This window comes from Jaculus jaculus, chromosome 1 (assembly GCF_020740685.1).
Source record: "Jaculus jaculus isolate mJacJac1 chromosome 1, mJacJac1.mat.Y.cur, whole genome shotgun sequence".
Lineage (NCBI taxonomy): Eukaryota > Metazoa > Chordata > Mammalia > Rodentia > Dipodidae > Jaculus > Jaculus jaculus.
The window spans coordinates 317,160,196-317,181,711 of record NC_059102.1 but is presented as its reverse complement, the minus strand read 5'-3'; the positions used below and the strand labels follow the sequence as shown (position 1 = coordinate 317,181,711).

Genomic DNA, 21,516 nt, shown 5'->3' with positions numbered 1-21,516 from the left:
AAATGGTTGAATAGTAAAACTTAACCAACAAATCTCATATCTGGAAAGATGTTTAAAATTCAAGATACAAAATGAGGTTCCTGGTAAATGTTAGCGATACCAGTTGAGGTAAAGCCTGTATGATGGCGACTCTCCATTTTCAACATGACTGGATCATCAGGTTAGTCAAGTACACCTCTAGGTGTTCCTGTGACGCCATATTCATAGACAAATTAGACCATGGGAGCTATAACATAACTAATCACTTAATCCATTGATGGACTCATCATATGGTGTCATTTTGGGAAGATGACAAAAAGTGTATGGTGATAGCTACTAATGTTTGGGCCTACATGTAAATTGGAATAAAACTCGGTAACAGCGCCAGTAAACTAAAAATGGGCTAGAAGGGAAGGAGGAGAGAGGAGGGCTTAAGGGGATGGTATTGTACATATGTAAGCTGAAAAAAAAACAAAACAAAACAGATTACTGTGGGCAGAAAGGCCCAAGTGAGGTCAGGTGAAGAGATTGAGTAAAGGGTGGGTGGGGGGAGGGTTAATCAAAATCTAAGAAGGTATGACTAACTCATATGGAAACCCACTTTTTTGGACAATGGCACATCCAGAAGCCATAGATTGTTACTAGAAAATTTCCAGTGCTGGGCATGGGATATCCAGTGAGCTGCTGGCCAGGGAGGTCCCTAGTGCCCTCAAAACATTACAAAACAGTGCCGAGCCTCTTGGTTTCCCACCAGAAATAAATGGTAAGACTCTATTGCTGAAGACACCACATGCTTGTGTTGCAAGATCACTGATAAATTTGCTGGAGCTAAGCTGAAAACCTTCTCTGTGTAGAACATTTTACAGAAAGTTGGAAAAAGGTACACTGCATACAGCTCCATGAGAGATAGAAGTCATCAGTGGAGATAAACAGCAGGGGACACTGTAAGCCTTCAATTGGGCCATTCAGGCCAAATGAGCCAATGGGAACAATAGTGGCATGTCTGCTATGGAAGGAATCAATAGATCTTTGATTAGACTGGAGGCTCACCCCATGGGAGAGAATACATATCTGATACTGAAAACCTATGATGGGGGAAGTCATGAGCCTTAGGGGTGTAATTTCTGCTGTTGTCTGGCTAAATGTATATGTTATGCTCCCCAAACTGCCATGTAAGCACTTTTCTTGATGTTCATACCTATATATTAATGTTACTCTCACTTACGATTAGAGAAGTTTCTCTTTTCAGATAGTGGTGATCTCTGGGATGACTCAAAATGCACCATAGTGCTGAGAAGAAGTGACAGAGGAGTGCTCAGCACTGAAACATCTCTATCACACCTTCAAAGGCTCCAGGTCCATTGCCGAAGAAATTGTGGGAAGAATCTAAGAGCCAAGGAAGGATAGGACTTCTTACAATGCACTCTTCCAGACACAAAATGGCCTGGATAGCCATGATCTCGCAGTACCTTGCACTACCTGCAAAAGACCAGTATAATAGGAGGAAAGATGATAACATCAAAATAAAAGAGAGACTGATTGAGGTGGGGAGGGGATATGATGGAGAGTGGAGTTTTGAAGGGGAGAGTGAACAGGGGGAGGGAATAATCATAGTTTATTGTCTCTAATTATGGAAATGGTCAATAATTTTAAAAAATTAAAGTATGAGGTGTCGCCTGTGAAGAAAGTCGGTCGCTGAGGTTTTGCCCTTGGAAACTCTATCTTGCCTTGTCCCTTCCTGTGTGCCCTTCTCAACTTCTTCTCCATGCTCTGCTACTCCACCTCCTCCATGCTACCCTGGATGGGCTCTGAAAATATAAGTTAATAAGCTTTTCTCCATTCAAGTTGATTTTTTTCAAATATTTGTTCATAATGATGAGAAAAGTGACTAAGCCAGCTTGTCATCATTAATGCATATGCTAATAAGCCAAGCTCATGCTATTTGTTGCTATGAATTCATTTAAAAACAACTGCTGGTGTCAGTAACACTTTTTAATTTGGGCAAAGGGATTTTTTCACAGGCCTCATACTGTAGAGGAACCTACATCTCATAAACACAGCCAAAAATGAATTTACTAAAAACCACAAATGTGCCTCTGCCCTTGGGATCCAGTATCTAGTGCCGGCCTAAGGACAAAACCCCTTAACGTCTGTTCTAATAACACCTTTTGCTCCCCAAAAGTGTCTTCTCACACTGCTTGTCTTTTGTTTTCAAAATAAAAAGCAACTGTGTACACACAGGATCAAGGAGGTTATAGCATTATGAGATGGATATTCCTCAGCATGAAGAGTAGTTTGAATGGCAGAAGCTCTTAACAGAAAAAAAACAAATTAATTAACTTGTCAAATTTGTCCTCTCAGATAATGTGAATGCAGTAAATTCTTCTACAAAAGATTATCATTTCCCAGTAGTGCAGATTGTCCATTTCCTCACTTCTCCTTGCATTCCAATTAGTGATTCCACAGAGTCACTGGCTGGAACAGGTTGCACATGGCAGAGGAAAAAACATTTTGCAATGTTAAACAGTTCATATACTAAAGTTTAGATATTTGTAGCAACATAACTTCCATAACATCCAAAAAGCATAACGTTGATTCTTTATAAATACATAGACCATGAATGTTATAATTGTAGTTTAATTTTAAAGATAGTTGATATGATATGAAGTTTTAAAATACTAAAGTAAAAATTTTGACTTAAATATTTGGGATTCATTAAATATGAACTACAATTACTCTTTAATTTGAATACAGTAAAGGGTTTAAGGACAGGGAAAAGGAGAGGGGGAAAAGATAGATAAAGGTAGAAGGCAGTATAAATAAATTACAGAAACCTACTTAATTAGATAATTAATAGAATTTTAAAAAGAAGAGAAAGAGAGTAAAAAGAGGATGTAGGGAAAGAAGGAGAGAGAGAGAGAGCAATGGCCTGCACACGTGAATGCAAATATGTGCTGGGGTGGAGAAAGCTTTACCCTGAAGTCATAAATCGTTACAGATAAATCTTGGTGCCACAAATGGGAAATGGGTCACTTCCCCACATAGTGAACTGTGGGTCAGGAAGGCCCATTAGACCTTAAAACAATGTAGGCCATTGGTTGCTAAAGTGCTTAGTTACTCATCAGAACTAGACCATACTGCTGAAAAACCCTCCAAGCTGTTGTCACAGGACACTGAGAAAACAAGCTGAAAGTGAGGTGGAAGCCATCTCCCTGCTGTGCAGCACTATGTGAGCTGCCCAGGGGGGAAAAGTCATCTTCACTCTGAACAAGCAGCAGAACCTGAAGACTACAAAGTCAACCCTCCAGGCAAGCTGTGTCCATAGGTGCAATAGTGGCACATAAGTTCTGAGGGTAATCAACTGATTGGTCATAAGGCCCCACTCAGGGAAGTTTCCACTGTTCTTTGGCTAAACCAAAACGTATGTCCTTAAAAACAACTTTTAAATATATATATTTATGCCCTTTGATTAATACTTTTGGATAAATAAACTTCTTTGTATAGATGGGGGCGAATACAGAGGAAACCCAAGACTCACTAAGATGCCAAGAAGAGTAAGCCCAGTGCCTAGCTTAGCACTAGATGGGTCATTCCCATCACACCTGCCAGGGCTTAGGGAACATTAGTGAGGAACACTGGTGGAAGAATGAGTATCTGTGCTATGTTCACTGCTAGACAGAGAACCTTCTCTATGGAGATAGCAACAGATACTGAGAAGACTCTAAGTTCATTAAAGCAAATAATAAGAGGCTGTCAAGACCCCAACACTAAAGATTTCTATCGCACCCTCCAAGGCTCAGGAAACACTGAGGAGTAGAGGGCAGAAAGAATGTAAGAGCCACGGAATGCGCAGGCATTCTTTGGGCCACTTTCCTTCTTACATGAGCCAACTGGCACATTCATGATCCCGCGGTGGTTACCAATAACTGAGTAAGACAGTCCAATTCTTAACCCATCAATATTTTGCCACAAAGGACTGAGAAGGGTGAACAGAATGAGATAACAAAACGGAGGAAGGACTATCTTGAAAGAGGAGGATCCTCAAGGGATGAGGAGTGGGAAGAGGAGACAGAAGAGGATAATGGGACAAGGAACACAATCAAATTACTGTATTCTCATATATAAAAGTTATTTGAAAAAATAAAGTAGAAAGAGAATTTTGGAAGAAAAATATCTCTCAAACTCATAAAATTATTCTGTTTGTAAAATGTTTCAAATTTATTTTGACTTGAATTTTAATACAAAATATATTAAATTTGCTACATTTTCAAAGTACATATTTTTTAAATTTCCTAGGCCAATGAGGATGAATTCAGCAATTTAATGAGAAAGTTATGAAATTTGAGCTCTTTTTTTTTTTTTTTTTAGCCAAGGCTGACCTGGAATCTACTCTGTAGTCCCAGGCTGTCCTCAAATTCACAGTGACTCTCCTACCTCAGCCTCCCAAATGCTGAGATTAAAGGTGTTTGCCACGATGCCCAGTCTGAGCATATTTTTTATTACTACAAAAATATAAATAATGTGAACTATTTAACTGTAAAACAAAAATTGAACCAATACACTTCTGACCTATATGCCAGACTTATATGCAACTTGTTATTAAAGCATCATGTGGTTTTTATTTTATTATTTATAGCTGAGTGTGTTGACTCATGCCTTTAGCCCCATCACTCAGGAGGCAGAGGTAGGAGGACTGCTATGATTCGAGGCCACTCTGAGATTACAGAGTAAATTCCAGGTCAGCCAGAGCTAGAGGGAAAAATAAAGATTCAATTATTTATTGAAATATACATGAAAAAGAAAATTATTCTTAATTGTTCAAATTGAACAGATAAAAGACTTCCGTACCTGTCTCCTCTTCACAACATAAAAATATAATTATTAATCAAAGCAGTGAAAATGAAAAGGGGATTTATTCACATCAAAATTTCAAAATATATCTGGGCATGGTGGTGAATGCCTTTAATCCCAGCACTTGAGAGGCAGAGGTAAGAGAAGTGCCATGACTTTGAGGCCACCGTGAAACTACATAGTCAATTCCAGGTCAGCCTGGGCTAGGATGAAACCCTACCTCAAAAAAACAAACAAAGAAAATCAAACTGGAAACATCAAATTGAATTCTTTAAAAAAAAAAATTCTATGTATTTCTTTGTAAGCAGAAACAGATAGAAGAGAGACATAGAAAGAATGGGCATGCCAGGGCCTCTAGCCACGGCAAATGAACTCCAGATACATGTGCCCCATGTGCATCTGGCTTATGTGTGTCCTGGGGAATTGAACTGGGTCTTTTGGCTTTGTAAACAAATGCCTTAACCACAAATCCATCTCTCCAGCCCTCAAAATGAATTCTTATCTGCCTACTGGAAGGTGAAGAAAGTCACATTCAGGAAGTTGATCAATTTCATGAACAAGGAAAGCTAAATTTCTTAAGGGTTACTAGATGAATGTATCAGAAAATGACTACCATATCCTTTTGAGCAAAACAGGATTCAATTCAAATAATGTGCCTATATAAAAATTTTCACCCAAAATTTAAGAGATTCATAATATATTATGAATCTATCACTAGAATACATGGCCTCAATTATGCCAATGGGTATGAAATTCTTTGTAATAATTCAGTGCATAGATACAATAGTTTGTGGGTCCTCCCAAGACAAAATATTTTGGTGAAAGATATATCAAACTTCGTGATGGAAATGCCAACCAAATACTTTTCCAAACAACAACTTGATTCAAACTAGGCTAAACAAAGTGAGTTAAAACAAGAAAAGATCCTTAAAAGGGGGCTCAGGAGGTGTCTCAGTGGTAAGGGCACTTGAGTTCAATCCTCAGCACTCTTCTAAATGCTGGGCATAAGACTTTGTTCTGTTGGGTGGTAAACACTTCTTGGGACATTTGAAGGTTGGAGGTCAGACTAAATACATTTTGTATCTTGAGGTGATCATGAATCTGTGGGGGTCAAGGGAATGTAAGCATTCCCCCATAGCCTTGAGAGTTTTTGTTTAAACTTCCCTGCTGGAGGTGTGTCACTGGGGAGCAGAACTTGGGACAAAGGCAGTGTGCTGTTGCTATTCTCTCTGCTGCAGATATATGATGAAGTAAGTCAGCTTCCTCCACCGTGATGAAGCTTCCTTCTAACTGTACACCTTGAAGTAAAACCTCCCCTGCTGCCACCCTCCAAAGAAATTAGAAATGGCCTCACACACCTGTAGTTCCGATCTAAGGTTGAGTAGAAGTAGGAGAATTGCTGAAGATCCTGCCCAGCTGGCTGCACTAAGCAGAGCTCCTGGGACTCTGTCTTAAGTCAATGAGGAGGAAGAGCGACCCCCTTCTGGGCCTTGCACATGTGCGTACATGTGTGCACACACATGTACACATATGTACACATGCACACCAAAAATATCCTTAAATAAATGGGGAATCATGATTACTAGATACTAGAATTAAGTTTAATTTGTGCCATCCACACTCATCAAATAAGAAATGTTGCTTGCTGTTACTCATGCTAGCAAAAATTTATAAACATGACCAACCGGCATCAAATAAACAGTTCTTTAAAAGTGCAAATAAAATACTGCTCAATAATTTAGAGGAAATGTTCTGTTTAAATGCAAAGAAATTACATGTGAATCACACCACAAAGTGATATCCCAATTATAAAAGAAATTCTAGGGACTTCCAGTTAAGATGGCAGCATAGGAGCTCTACCAAACCATCCTAGGGAGGAATTTAAGCAAAACTCCGGCAAAATATACTTTTCTTCTGAAAAGTGAACGAGTATAGGTTATTCTTAGACACAGTGGAAAAGCTGCAGAGACCAAGATCCACCAGAAAGGATAACGTCCAGGGTCCCACTGAGGCACTCGTGTCCCATGATCTGCGTGCCCCCCAGGTGCAGCAGCAGCAGCAGAGACCAAGCAGCAGATTTTTCAACTCCATCAGCCTTCTTGCAAAGTTAAGAAACCTGAAGGAAAGACAGCTGAGATCAACTAAAGAGCTACTGAAAGTGCGAGCAACTCCAGAAGTCTGAACTCTCTCATCGCCCACCGTCAGAACCTGGCACTGCCAGCATTCAGCCCCCGGTGGTAGTGCCGCCAGCAGAACTGATCAGAGGTGCAGCTGCAGGGCACAACACAGGGATCGAGGCGGGCACCACTGGTGAGGTTGGAAGCCACCCCAAAGGTTAACAAGGTTGACTGACAACAAACAAACAAACAAACAAACAAAAACAGGCCTGCAAGAGAGAATCTCTCTTTCCTTGTCAAGGCAGAATATGGGGTATATATTTTTGGTTGGCTTTACCATTTTCAAATAACCTGTATTTGGGGGTTGAATATTGTTGCCTTTGGCATGTATGTATGTATGTATGTATGTATGTATGTATATTGCATTTGATTTTTGCTTCTGTCATTATTGGGGGGCAGGGGCAGCATCTGATCCAGATCCAGTTTGACCTAGAACCCAATTAGGAACAGAAATCTCTACCTCCCCGCTGACAAGATTAGGGGTGTGGAACAACACACATCCTTAGGTAGTTTGGCTTTATGTGACTATTTGTTTGTTTTAGTCCTCACAATTGTATACTTCGTGCTGGTTTTTATTGATTGTGGAGGTTACTTGGTTGAACTTTAAAATTTGCCAGTAAATTATTCCACTCAGTCCAATAGAATACTTGCTTAGCAAGCAAACTCAACACCTAGGATTACTTCTGTGGCTTCATTGGGAGACAAGAGCTACACCTGGCACCTTGAACTCATATCCTGAGGGTATAAGAGGTAGATTGCCACACCTGAGAACACTGCAGAAAAGTAGAAAACCCAACCATCAAATCAATTCAGGATGCAAAAGTCGCTACAATATAATACAAGAAACTCAAAAGAATCAAGATAATACAGTCCCACCAAAAACTATAAATCCATCAGAAATGATCACCAATGAGACTGTTTTAGATGAAATGCCTGACAAAGATTTCAAGAAAATGATGGTATCTATGCTCAAAGAAATCAGAAAAGAAATGAAGGAAATCAAAGAAGAAAACAAAGGAGTAAAAGAAGAAAACAAACTTCTGAAAGAGAACACAGAAAACCAGCTTAATGAAATAAAGAGGTCATTACAAGACATGAGTAAGGAAATAGATATACTGAACAAAAAACAGGCTGAATTCCTGGCTCTGAAGAATACAGTCAATGAAAAAAGCCTCTGTAGAAAGTCTCTCCAGTAGAATGGATGAAGGAGAGAACAGAATATTTAAACTAGAAAACCAGGTGGCAGACCTAATACAGTCCAGCAAAGGGAAAGATAAGTTAATAGCTAGGTATTAATGGGAATTTCAAGATATCTGGGAAACTATGGCAAGAATTCAGGGTATAATAGAAGCAGAAGAATTTCAATCCAGAGGCATAGTAGATGTTTTCAACAAAATCATAGAAGAAAATTTTCCCCAAACTGGGAAAGAAATGCCAATGCAGATACAAGAAGCTTTTAGAACACCAAACAGACAAAATCTGGAAAGAACCTCTCCTTGCCATGTTGTAAATAAACTACTAAGCACATAAACCAAAGAAAATATATTGAAAGCAGTTAGAGAAGAAGCAAGTCCCCTGCAAAGGCAAGCCCATCAGAATAACTGCAGATTCCTCAACACAAACTTTAAAAGTCAAAAGGAGTTGGAATGACATATTCCAAGTTCTGAAAGATAACAACTGTCAACCAAGATTACTTTATCTTGCAAAGGTATCTATCCAAATTGATGGAAAAATAAGGACATTCCACAACAAAAACAGGCTAAAGGAATTTATGACTACAGAAAATACTTGAAGGAATTCTTTTTTTTTGGGGGGGTGTGGTTTCCAAAGTAGGGTCTCACTCTAGCCCAGGCTGATCTGGAATTCACAATGTAGCCTCAGGGTGGCCTCAAACTCATGGCAATCCTCCTACCTCTGCCTCCCAAGTGCTGGGATTAAAGGCATGTGCCACCATGCCTGGCTTGAAGGAATTGTTAATGCTGAAAAGCAAACAAAACACACACAGAAGGAAATAGGAAAAAATAAACCACACACAAATGACAGTTAAACAAGTAAAGGGAAAATAGGAAACACTACAAAATAAGAAGAATGATGAGAATAAATGCCTACCTTTCAATAATAACTCAATATCAATGGCCTCAATGAACCAACCAAAAGACATAGGCTTTCAGATTGGATTACAAGGCAGGATTCTGCCATTTGTTGCCTCCAGGAAACTCATCTCTCAATAATAGACACCACCTTAGGTTGAAAGGATGGAAAATGGTATTTCAAGCAAACGGGCCTAGGAAATAAGCAGAGGTTGCTATCCTAATATCTGACAGGATAGATTTCAAACCAACATTAGTGAGGAAAGATAAAGAAAGTCAATTTATACTGATTAAAGGAACACTCCAATAGGAGGACATTAGAATCCTAAACATATATGCACCTAACATGGGGGCTCCCAGTTTCATCAAACAAACACTGTTAGGCTTAAGATCACAGATAACATCAAACACAATTCTAGTGGGAGACTTCAATATCCCACTCTCATCAATTGACAGGTTATCCTGGCAAAAATAAATAAATAAATAAACAGAGAGACATCTGAATTAAATGATGTTATGGAACAAATGTACCTAACAGATATCTTCAGAACATTCCATCCAAATGCTGTAGAATATACATTTTTCTCAGCAGCACATGGAACGTTCTCTGAAATAGACCATATATTAGGACACAAAGCAAATCTCCACAAATATAGGAAAATTGAAATAATCCTTTACACTCTATCTGACCACAATGGGATTAAACTGCAAATCAGCAATAAGAAAAGCTACAGAGCATACAGAAACTCACGGAGACTAAATATTACACTATTGAATGATCAATGGGTCATTGAAAAAATCAAAAAGGAAATCAATAAATTCAAATAATCAAATGATGATGATAATACAACATACCAAAACCTATGGGTTACAATGAAGGCAGTCGTATGAGGGAAATTGATAGCTCTAAGTGCCTATATTAAGAAACTAGAGAGCTCATAAATAATTTAATGCTCCACATTAAGGCCTTGGAAAAAGAAAAACAAGGCAAACCAAAACTCAGTACATGAGAAGAAATCATAAAGATTAGGGCATAAATTAATGTAATAGAAACAAAAAAAATAATCCAAAGAATCAACAAAACAAAGAGTTGCTTCCTTGAAAGAATAAACAAGATTGATAAACCCCTAGCAAATGTGACCAGAAGAGAGAAGAAACAAAAATTAACAAAATTAGAGATGAAAAAGTCACCATTATAACAGATACCAAAGAAAATGAGACAATTATAAGGACATCCTTTAAGAATATATATGCCTCTAAGTTAGAAAATCTAAAAGAAATGGATGATTTCCTTGACCTACCAAAATTAAATCAAGATTAGATAAACCACTTAAATAGATCTATAACAAGTACACAGATCCAAGCAGTTATAAAAAGTCTCCAAACTAAAAAATGCCTAGGTCCAGATGGATTCACTGGTGAATTTTACCAGACCTTCATGGAAGAACTAACATCAATGCTTCTCAAACTTTCCAATAAAATAGAAAAGTAAGGAATTCTACTGAACTCCTCCTATGAAGCCAGCATCACCCTCATACCAAAACCAGGCAAAAACAGAACAAGAAAAGAAAATTAAAGACCAATCTCCCTCATGAGCATATATGCAAAAATTATGAACAAAATATTGGCAAACAGGATACAAGAATATAACAAAAAGATTATTCACCCTGACCAAGCTGGCTTTATCCCAAGAATGTAGGGATGGTTTAACATATACAAATCAATAAATGTAATACATCATATAAATGGTCTGGAGGACAAAAATCACATGATCATCTCAATACATGCAGAAAAAGCATTTGACAAAATCCAACATCCTTTCATGGTAAAAGTGTTACAGAAACTGGGAATAGAAGGAACACATCTCAACATAATAAAAGCTATTTATGACAAAACTACAGACAACATAATACTTAATGGTGAAACAGTCAAAGCTTTTCCACTAAATTCAGGAACAAAACAACGGTGCTCACTGTCCCCACTTTTATTTAATATAGAATTGGAAGTCTTAGCTATAGCAATAAGGCAGGAGACACTCATGAAAAGGATACAAATTTGAAAGGAAGAGGTAAAATTGTCACTATTTGCAGATGATATGATTCTATACATGAAAGACCCTAAAAACTACCAGCAAACTGTTAGATCTGATAAACACTTTTAGCAACTTAGCAGGATACAACATAAATATACAGAAATCAGTAGCTTTCCTATATACTAACAACAAGCATGTGGAGAATGAAATCGGCGAATCTCTTCAATTCACAATTGCCTCCAAAAAAAAGAAAAATCAATAAAGTACCTTGGAATAGACTTAACTAAGGAAGTGAAGGATTGCTACAATGAGAACTTTAAAACACTCAAGAGAAAAATTGAAGAAGACATAAGGAAATGGAAATGCATCTCATGTTCTTGGATTGGAAGAATCAATATCGTGAAAATGTCAATCTTATCAACAGCAATCTACACATTTAATGTAATCCCCATTAAAATTCCAATGTAATTATTCACAGGAATAGAAAAAAACAATCCTAATATTCATTTGGAAGCACAACAAAACCTTGAGTAGACAAAACAATTTTAAGCAACAAAAATAAAGGCTTGTGGCATCACCATACTTGATTTTAAGCTATATTATAAAGCCATAGTAACAAAACAGCATGGTATTGGCACAAAGATAGAAATGTAGATCAATGGAACAGATAGACGACCCAGATGTTAATCCAGGCAGCTACAGCCAACTGACTTTTGACAAAAATGCCAAAAATATTCACTGGAGAAAAGACAGCCTTTTCAACAAGTGGTGCTGGGAAAACTGTATCTCTATATGTAGAAAAATGAAAATAGATCCTTGTCTTTCTCCATGCACAAGAATCAAATCCAAGTGGATCAGGGACCTTAATAAAAGACCTGAAACTCTGAAATTGATAAAAGAAAAGGTAGGGGAAACCCTTCAACATATTGGCACAGGTAATGACTTTCTGAATATAACCCATTTGCTCAGAAAATAAAACCACTAATCAACTACTGGGATCTCATGAAATTACAAAGATTTTGTATAGCAAAGGACACTGTGAATTGAGCAAAGAGACAACCTACAGAATGGGAGAATATCTTTGCCAGCTACACATATGACAGAGGATTAATATCCTGAATATACAAAGAACTCAAAAAAACAGAACAATAAGAAATGAAACAACCCAGTCAAAAAATGGGTTATGAAACTATAGAGTTCTCACTGGAAGAAATACACATGGCATAGAAATATCTATAAAAGTGTTCTACATCCTTATCCACCAGGGAAATGCAAATTAAAACTACCTTGAGATTCCATCTCTCTCCCATTAGAATGGCTACCATCAAGAAAACAAATGACAATAAATGTTGGTGAGGATATGGTAAAAGGGGAATCCTCCTGAACTGTTGGTGGGAATGTAATCTGGCATAGCCATTGCGGAGATCAGTGTGGAGGTTCTTGAGACAGCTAAAAATAGATTTGCCATATGATCCAGCTATAGCACTCCTAAGCATATATCCTAATGACTCTTCTCACTACCTTAGAGATACTTGCACCACCATGTTTATTGCTGCTCTGTTCACAATAGCTAGAAAATGGAACCAGCCTAGATGTCCATCCACAGATGAATGGATAATAAATAAAGATGTGGTACATCTACATAATGGAGTTCTATTCAGTGGTCAAGAAAAATGAAATTATGAAATTTGCAGGGAAATGGTTGGATCTGGGAAGGATTATACTAAGTGAGGTAACACAGACCCAGAAAGCCAAATGTTGCATGTTCTCTCTTATATGGGGATCCTAGCTACAAATGTATAAACTTGTTTGTAATCTGGAACCAAAAATCAGTAGCAGAGGCCCCTAAGCTAGAAAAAGACTGTAAGGGAGAGAGTTGAGGGAAGTTCTTAAGAGAATAGTATTGTATATATGTAAGTAAAAGAACAGATTACAGGAAGGGGAAAGGCCTAAACGAGGTCAGGGGAAGAGATTGTGTAAAAGAAAGGTGTGTTGGGGAAGGTCAATCAAAATTCAAGATATTCTGAATTAGACATATGAAACCCTACTTTCTTAAATAATGGCACATCCAGAAGCCATAGATTGTTACTAGGAAATTTTCAGTGCCAGGGATGGGATACCTTCCAGTGAGTTGTTGGCCAGAGAGGTCCCTGTTGCCTCCAGAACATTATTGGCTATTGCCAAGGCCCCTGGTTCCCCATGAGAAAGAGAAGGTAAGACCCTATTGCTGCAGACTTCACATGCCTGAGCAGCAAAGTCACTGATAAATCAAGTTGGTGCTGAACAGAAAGCCTTTTCCCTGTAGCCCAGCCTTCTGAAGATGGAAAAAAGCTGCACTGCCTGCAGTCTTATGAGAGAGAGAAGTCATCAGTGGTAAAAACAGTGGACACTGGAAATCTCAAGTTTGGCCAGACAGGCCAAAAATGCCTGAATGAGTATTATAGTGGCATATCTCCTCTGGGGGAAACCAACTGCTTTCTAATTGGACTTAAGGCCCACTCTATGGGAGGGAATATGTGTGTGGTACTGAAAACCTAATCAAAAGCCTATGGCAGGGGAGGTCATGAGCCTTAGGGGTATAAAGCCTGCTCTTGTCTGGATAAATGCATACATTACTCTCACCAAATTGCCCTGAAAACACTACACTTAATGTTCATACTCATATATTAATGCTACTCTCACTTCTGGTTAAAGAAGCTTCTCTTTTCAGATGGTGATGACCACTGAAATGATTCAAAAGGCAACATCGTGCTGAGAAGAAGGGACAGAGGAATGTTCAGCACTGACACATCTCACACCCTTCAAAGCGCAGGGTTCATTGCAGAAGAGGTGGCAGAAAGAATGTAAGAGTCAAAGGAAGGGTACCACTCCTTACATACAACTGTCTATACAAATTTGGCCTCGATATCCAAGACCTCACAGTGCTTAGCACTACCCACAGAAGACACTCATAATAGGAGAAAAGGATGATGACATCAAATTAAAAGAGACTAATGGAGAAAGGGAGGGGATACGATGGAGGGCTGAGTTATGAAGGGAAAAGTGGGGGAGCAAAAGGAGGGAAATACCATGGTTTGTAAATATAGAAGTTGCATATATACATACATATATATATATATGTTAAAAACTTGCTCAAAAAAAGAAGAAATTCTAGAAAGGAACCAAAAGAACTTTCCCACACCTATGAAGGAAAGAATTCATATATAAAATAGTCCTGTATTAATTTCTATAAAAACCATTTATAATTCTTTTAGAGGTAATGATATTGCCATTTTTGTGTTTGTTAACACTATTCCAGCATCAGAATTTTGAGACATCTCAAGTAATACTAGACAGATATGGATGTCACTTTTTCTAGAATAGTAAAAAATTATGACATAAGTGATAGTCATTATATGATGAATTTTAATGTTTTGTAGTATGCTAATATTGTATTGATCACATTATAATGTTTGAACATAATATTTACAAGTCATGGTTCATTACTAATATTAAATATGGTTTACACAGTTTCTTATAAGCTCTAATTTGTCCTCCTTGAGAAAAGCAAATTTTCTAAAATTGAAGTTAGCAAAAATATACAAAAAAACACAATAAATCAAGAAAAACAATTTAGTGTGACACTGCCTTCCATAAGACAACTAATATGAAAATACTGAATAAAAACATGATCATTAATTGTTTTTTAAAATAAGGGTAAGAAATGAATTTGTTGGAATAAACACATTTTTAGAAATAAATATGATTATCTTTCAAGCATAGTCAGTCCATATAAAGAACATTCAGATATATGCAACAGTCATTTCATCCACCTACAGTGTGTTGCCAACTTTTAGTCATACAAAAACTTCATGCATAATTTTTGGCTTTCATTTTATGAAAATATACTTGCCTAGGTAAGACTTTGTATCAAATTTTACTTAACACTTTTTAATTAAGTTATAATCTCATATATTAATACAAATACCCTCTATTTGAATTTCATGTAATCACCACATTTTAGGGACAATCATGGCTAATATAAACATATGTTTAGTTGGGGAAATCTTTCTTTCAAAGAAAAAAAATCTCAACTTCCACCCCATATCAAAGCATATGGAAAATCCCTTTCCTGCTGTCTGATCTCTGACATCTCTGAGGTTTGTATTCTCATACCTACTATGGGCACCTGTTACATTCAGTTTGATGGTTTCATATGTGAAGCATAATTTCCCATTCATGGGTTCATGATGTTGTGGGATCCATATTTCTTCTGCTTAAAATCTCAAGAGAACATTTCAGATTTCACTGAAAGTTAGGCAAAGACAATGGGAAGGAGTATGGGGTACATAAATTATTGACTAAGTTCTCATTTCCAAATGAAAGTTGGTCTCCCCGACTTATACTATCATAGCCACATTCCCATTAAGCTGTTCAAAATATGAGGCACCCATGTGCATTGCTCAGGCTCCTCACTCTTATTTGTTCCTCTTCAACCCTTTTTTTTTTTACCTACCTTTTTCTCACCCATTCCTCTCTGTCTCTTCCCTACAGATGCTGAATTTCTTTATTTTGTAAAAGAGAACCACGTTCTTGATAGCTTTGACTTAAACTTTGTCTAAACCCATTTGGGTGGATACTTTGCAAAGAGACAAGTTATATTCATTGTGCAAAAGACCAGCTGTGTCCTCAGAATACTTCAAATCAATCAGACTCATTACTCGCCATTCCTTAAAATGTAGCTTATGTTTTAAGATAATATTATCCTCTTTTTTAAAATCCTCAAATTTCAACTTAAAGTTTAACTTGAGTTAGTTTCATAATAGCATAAGAGTATAGGCCTATGTGACCTATTAGGATTTAAGCACAACATCAGGGCTGTTGTTAGAGGATGTCATGTCCATCCAGAATGATAGGAAGATTAGATCAATGGCATAGATTTTGTTCTTAAGGAATCTCCTTAAACAACAACAACAACAAAATGAGCATAGGCAAAATGGAATCATACTGTGAATGTGAAAAGCAATTATATGCTTGGTCATGGGAAATAACCAACAGAAGGAAAGGTGCTCATTCAAGTACTAGGATGTTCTTTCTGTGAAAGTGGCAAGTTCTTGTCTTCTTTAAGAGAACTGCTAGAGATTGATATCTTGGTGGAGAGGAAGACAACTGCCTCATTTTATTGCCTTGTTGGAAGATCAGATTACCTTGGGATGTGTGTGGAACATCAGGTCTTCACACAACCATATCCTAGGTGGGGAAAGTGAGTGTTAACTGAGGACCACTCCTATGTTCTGCTACCTCCTCCATCTTCAGCAAGACTCTTAATTCTCTGTGTAGTACAGTTCTTCCTTGTTCTTGGAGAAAATAAGCCTCAGCAGATATTTATCCTGGAATCTTATTCTTCCTTCCCAACTCAAGATCCAGGAATCAGGGACTATGCACAAGGCCATGAAAAGCTTCAGAATGCCACAGCTCCAGCTTCCTTTAGAACAGAACTTTACCCACTTGATTCTGGTTCAGTCCTGAGACCTCACTACTATAAACAAAATGATTAGAATAAGGAAGGGGATACATTATCCATAGACCAGTTGGTCCTCTCTCATTCTTCACTCACAGTTCTTAACCCTAACAATTCCATTTCCTAAATATTTCCCACTTCTTTCTGGTCTCTCTTTCCTTATCACTCCATCATCTATTACTTGGATTACTGGGTCAGCTCAATAATGTCAAGGGTTAAGCCTCTTCTTCCAACTGTAACCACAGTGATATTTCCAAAATGCCAATGGCATCATGTCATTTCCATGGGTGAGAGCTTCCAGTGTCTCTCCTCTGAGGCAACTAGGATAAAGTTCACACTTACTGTCATGATTAAAATGTCTTAAAAACTGGATATTACCTTACCATATTTCCCTTAGTCATCTCCCCCTTCCCTGTTCACTATTTTACACATTACATTTCTTTCTGCTATTTTCTGTTCTGAATACTACATGGATTTCTTTGTTTTCCCAACATTAGTATCCCTCTAGGATTTCATCCATATTAGCCCTTTGGCCTGTAAAGATTCATTGCAACCACCCTGTTGATTAAATCCTCCTTTTCACTTACCTATCATTTTGGATACTATATCCTACCAGAGTTTTTCTTGGTAGTGCAGTAAGGTTTACATTGCTGACAGGAAAACCCCACCCAAGAGCAGTTTATGGGGAAAAATAGGCTTATTTTGGCTTATAGACTTAAGGGGAAGCTGCATGTTAGCAGGGGAAAACAATGACATTATCAGAAGGTGGATATCACCTCCCGGCCAACATCAGACAGTTAATATCAGCGTGAGAGTGTGCTGAACACTGGCAAGGGGAAGCTGGCTATAATACCCATAAGTCCACTCTCAATAATACGCTGCCTCCAGAAGGTGTTAATTCCTAAATTTCCATCAGCTGAACCTAGCATTATGAACACCTAAGTTTATGGGAGATACCTGAATCAAACCACCACATTCTGCCCCTGGCCCCCATAAATGGACAACCACCCACCATGTAAAATACAATGCATTCAGTCCAACTTTAAAAGTCCCCATAATTTTTATAAATCCTAATGATGTTCAACCATCCCCATAATCCAAGGTCTGAGCCATAATACCAAAACAATGCCCCCAGAAGCCCATAATGGCACAAAATTAACACTCACACTGAAAAAGATTGCACTGGCTATATCAAAGAAATATTCATCCAATACAAGATTTAAACAGGGCAAACATCAAATTCTGTAACTCCAAGTCCAACAACTTTAACCAGTAACAAGTCTCCAAGTCTGATAATTCCAAAGCAAAAATATTCTGGAGTTCCAATTCTGCCCCTCTAGTTAGGCTATTCACAGTTATTGAAAATTTCATTTGGGGCTGGCAGCTCTTCTTAGCAGCAGTCTCATGGTTCCAGCACCTCCACTGGGTCTCCACTGCAACTCATGGTCCATCTTCATGGCTCTATTGGGTGTACATGCAGGCAAGCCTTAGCAGACCTTTTTCATACTGCTCATGGCAGGTTCCAAAACTCAAGACCTTGTTGCAAATTCAATGACATTCTCCTTCCTGCAATTCTTATATGTCATAATACCAGGTAGGGTGCCAATTTGTTAATCCAGCGGGAGGGAGGGCGGATAAAGCAGACTTTGAAGAACAGGACCCTCCTTGAGCATTCAGGCACCTTCAAAAGACTCTGCATTCTTTCTGTAGGTCCAGTGCAGATTAGCCGGCCCAATCTCAATGTAATCTCTCATACAATCACAGTTGAACAGGTAGCAATTTCAGCCCAAAGATTTCATTTCTTCTGCGCCATATCACTCTGCTCACACTAATCTGTTTCTATGTAATACAACCTGTACAAGTTCTCAGGACACAGGCATAATAGCAAACCTCTCACTCAAATTGCTTCTGGCTCAGTTCAGGCAAAGCCCTTTCTCACCCTCATAAGCCACCCTCACAGTCCATAGTTCTTACTGCATTCAGGTCTTTCAACTCTGATCAGAAGAATCCATCAAGCTATACTTAACAGCACTGCAAGGCATCTCTTGATTTCAAATTCATCCAAATCCTCCTGCAAATCAGTTCCAAAAGGCCTAAGCCACAGAATCAGGTTTCTAAAAGCAATGATGCCACTCTGAATACCAACTTTACTGTTGTAGTCAGGTTTACATTGCTGGCAGAAAACACCAGACCAGGAGCACCTTGTAGGGAAAAAGAGGTTTAGTTTGGCTTACAGACTCAAAGGGAAGCTCCACGATGTCAGGGGGAAATGATGGTATGAGCAGAGGGTGTACATCACCTCCTGGCCAACACCAGAAAGACAGCATCAGTGCAAGAGTGTACCAAACACTGGCAAGGGGAAACTGGCTATAATACCTATAAGCTTGCCCCCAATAACACACTGCCTCCAGGAGGTGTTAATTCCAAAATCTCCATCATCTGGGAACCCAGCATTGAGAACATTTAAATTAATGGGGGAACACATGAATCAAACCACCACACTTGGTTTCCTAAACTAGGCAAAGTTCTTTTATGTGCTCCCATAATTACCTCTTAATTTGTGTACAGTCTATGTACAGAGACTCTGTCACGTTTCTCCTTTTACCTCAAATCCTTGCAAATGCAGAACACATAGGAATATTCATCACATATTTTTATTTATTTTTAATGAATATTGATGTATAGCTGTATATACTTATGGGGTACAAAATGGTATTGTGATAGATGTGTATATATAATGTGTATCAACAAGCTAATTGAAATGTCAAATACTTATATTAAATACTTATTATTTATTTCTCCTTTCCAACTGAAGCATTGTTCTTTCTGATCAACAACCTCTCATGCAATCATTCCTCATACTGGTGACCACTGTTCTGCCCTCTGTCTCTGTGTTTGTTGAACTCCCACACATAAGTGAAAACATGCAGTATTTGTCTTTCTGTTGACCATGATCCCTGGATGCCTGACATCATGCTACATGATGCGGTGTTTTTGTGAGCTGTTGGCTTGATTCCTCTTGGCTAGTTTCCTATTCTTCTCTTGGAAGTAGGCAGCATGATTTGTTAACCATGCAGGTCCACAGCTAGGAGTTTATTGTGAATTTCAGATAGATGCGTCAATGTAAAGGACACAGCTCTAACCTCAAAGGGGATATGAGATAGTTTATTCTGAATCCAAATATCAGTGACTATGGCCCTGGAACACAGATTTAGGTTATCCAAAATCCATGTTCCAACTTAACTATTTCATAAAGGTTTTATAGTTACAGAACAAAAGAAAGTCAAAAATCAAGGAACTTTTCAAGTATGTTGGCTGACCATCAGGTAAGTGGGTTATAGCAGTGTGGGTCATAGGTTTTAGATGCTATCATATCCCATAATTCCCATAGACTTGCTTTCCCATTTTTTTTTTTATTTTCTCTTTTTGTTTTTTGCTCATTTTACAGGATAAGTTCTGATGTTCAGTCTTTGATCTCATGGATTTATTCTTCTGTTTGATTAAGCCCCCCAGGAGTTTCTTACTTTCAGGATTGTCCATGCTCAGCTTTCTGAAAGTCATCAAAATTACCATTTAAGTATTCTAACTTATAGCTTTAGGGCTTCTCTAGTAGTAAGCAGATCTGTCTAAACACAGCCTTCTATAATATATTCTTCTTTCTCTAAATTTAGGGGTGGCAATTTATCTACTGATTTCATTTTGCTGGCATGTATATGAAAAGTTAATTTGTTTATTTATCCCCACTGTCATTGTTGTTACTTAACAACAATGCTTAACAAATTATTGGTGTCAAACAGAAACAAAGCAAGGAGGTGGAGGTCACAGTGAACAGTGCATAGATCTTTATGTTAGCATTATGCACATGCCAACAGTGGCAACCAGTCAGAGATACCAGCCAACAGTGTAAAGCTGAGCTGGTGATTCCCACAAGTAACTGGTAGTTCTCTTTGTCTTGAATCTCTCAATGACCACCTTTCAGGGCCAGCCCCAACCTCTTAACTGGAGGTACCATCAAAGGAGAGACACTTGCTACAAGCAAACAGGCAGTCTGTTAAAGAATAAGAATTTATACTATATCTATGGGAGTTGAAGTACTATTTGGTGATCAAGACCCCATTGGAGAGAGAGATTGTGGTGCACTGTTATTAAAGAGCATTCCAAACTGTCATCTGTCTGCATAGAGGTATATGGGGTTTGGAAGTTTCAGAGAAAGTCCTTTAACCCAAAACCCTGAGTCTATACCTGCTTTTACCCAAGGAATTGAGATAAACTAGAATGGGAAAGATAATTATTAAATTATTGAATTTAGTCAGGATTATATTATGGAGAAGAAGGGTCCATAAACTGATGAAGGGAAATTGGATGCAGCCATGTGGCCCAATAACCCACGTGGAAAGTGAGCATGGGCCTGAACCATGCAAAGAGATTCAGAGAGGAAAGAGACGAACGTGCACAGGCCTCCCACTATGTGGAGGGTAAGGGGTAGAGAACCCATATGTGAGTAGAAATTCAGGAGAGATGAACAGCAACAAAAAGAGAACATGCCTATTGGTAAATACTACTTAAAACCTTATTGTGGTAGGCTTTAATTTTAGGCTCAGGTGAGCCTAAGTGAGCTGTTTGGTATGGGCCAGGAGGTTGGTTCAAGAAGAGGCTAGCCATGAAGCCATGTTTTGGAGCTGAGTTAACCAACCATAATGCCAGGATCAGATTTAAATTCTAGGAAAGGGGGGCTGGAGAGATGGCTAAGCAGTTAAGGTGCTTGCTTGCAAAGCCTAAGAACCCAGGTTTGATTCCTCATTACCCACGTAAGCCAGATGTCTAAGGTGGCACATGCATCTGGAGTTCATTTACAGTGGCTAAAGGCCCTGGAGTGCCTATTCTCTC

General features: G+C 38.3%; 1 pseudogene; it reads left to right on the top strand.

Annotated features, from left to right (window-relative positions):
* Window positions 1-21,516, top strand: part of LOC101597572 — a 56,279-nt pseudogene that overhangs the window by 16,079 nt on the left and 18,684 nt on the right.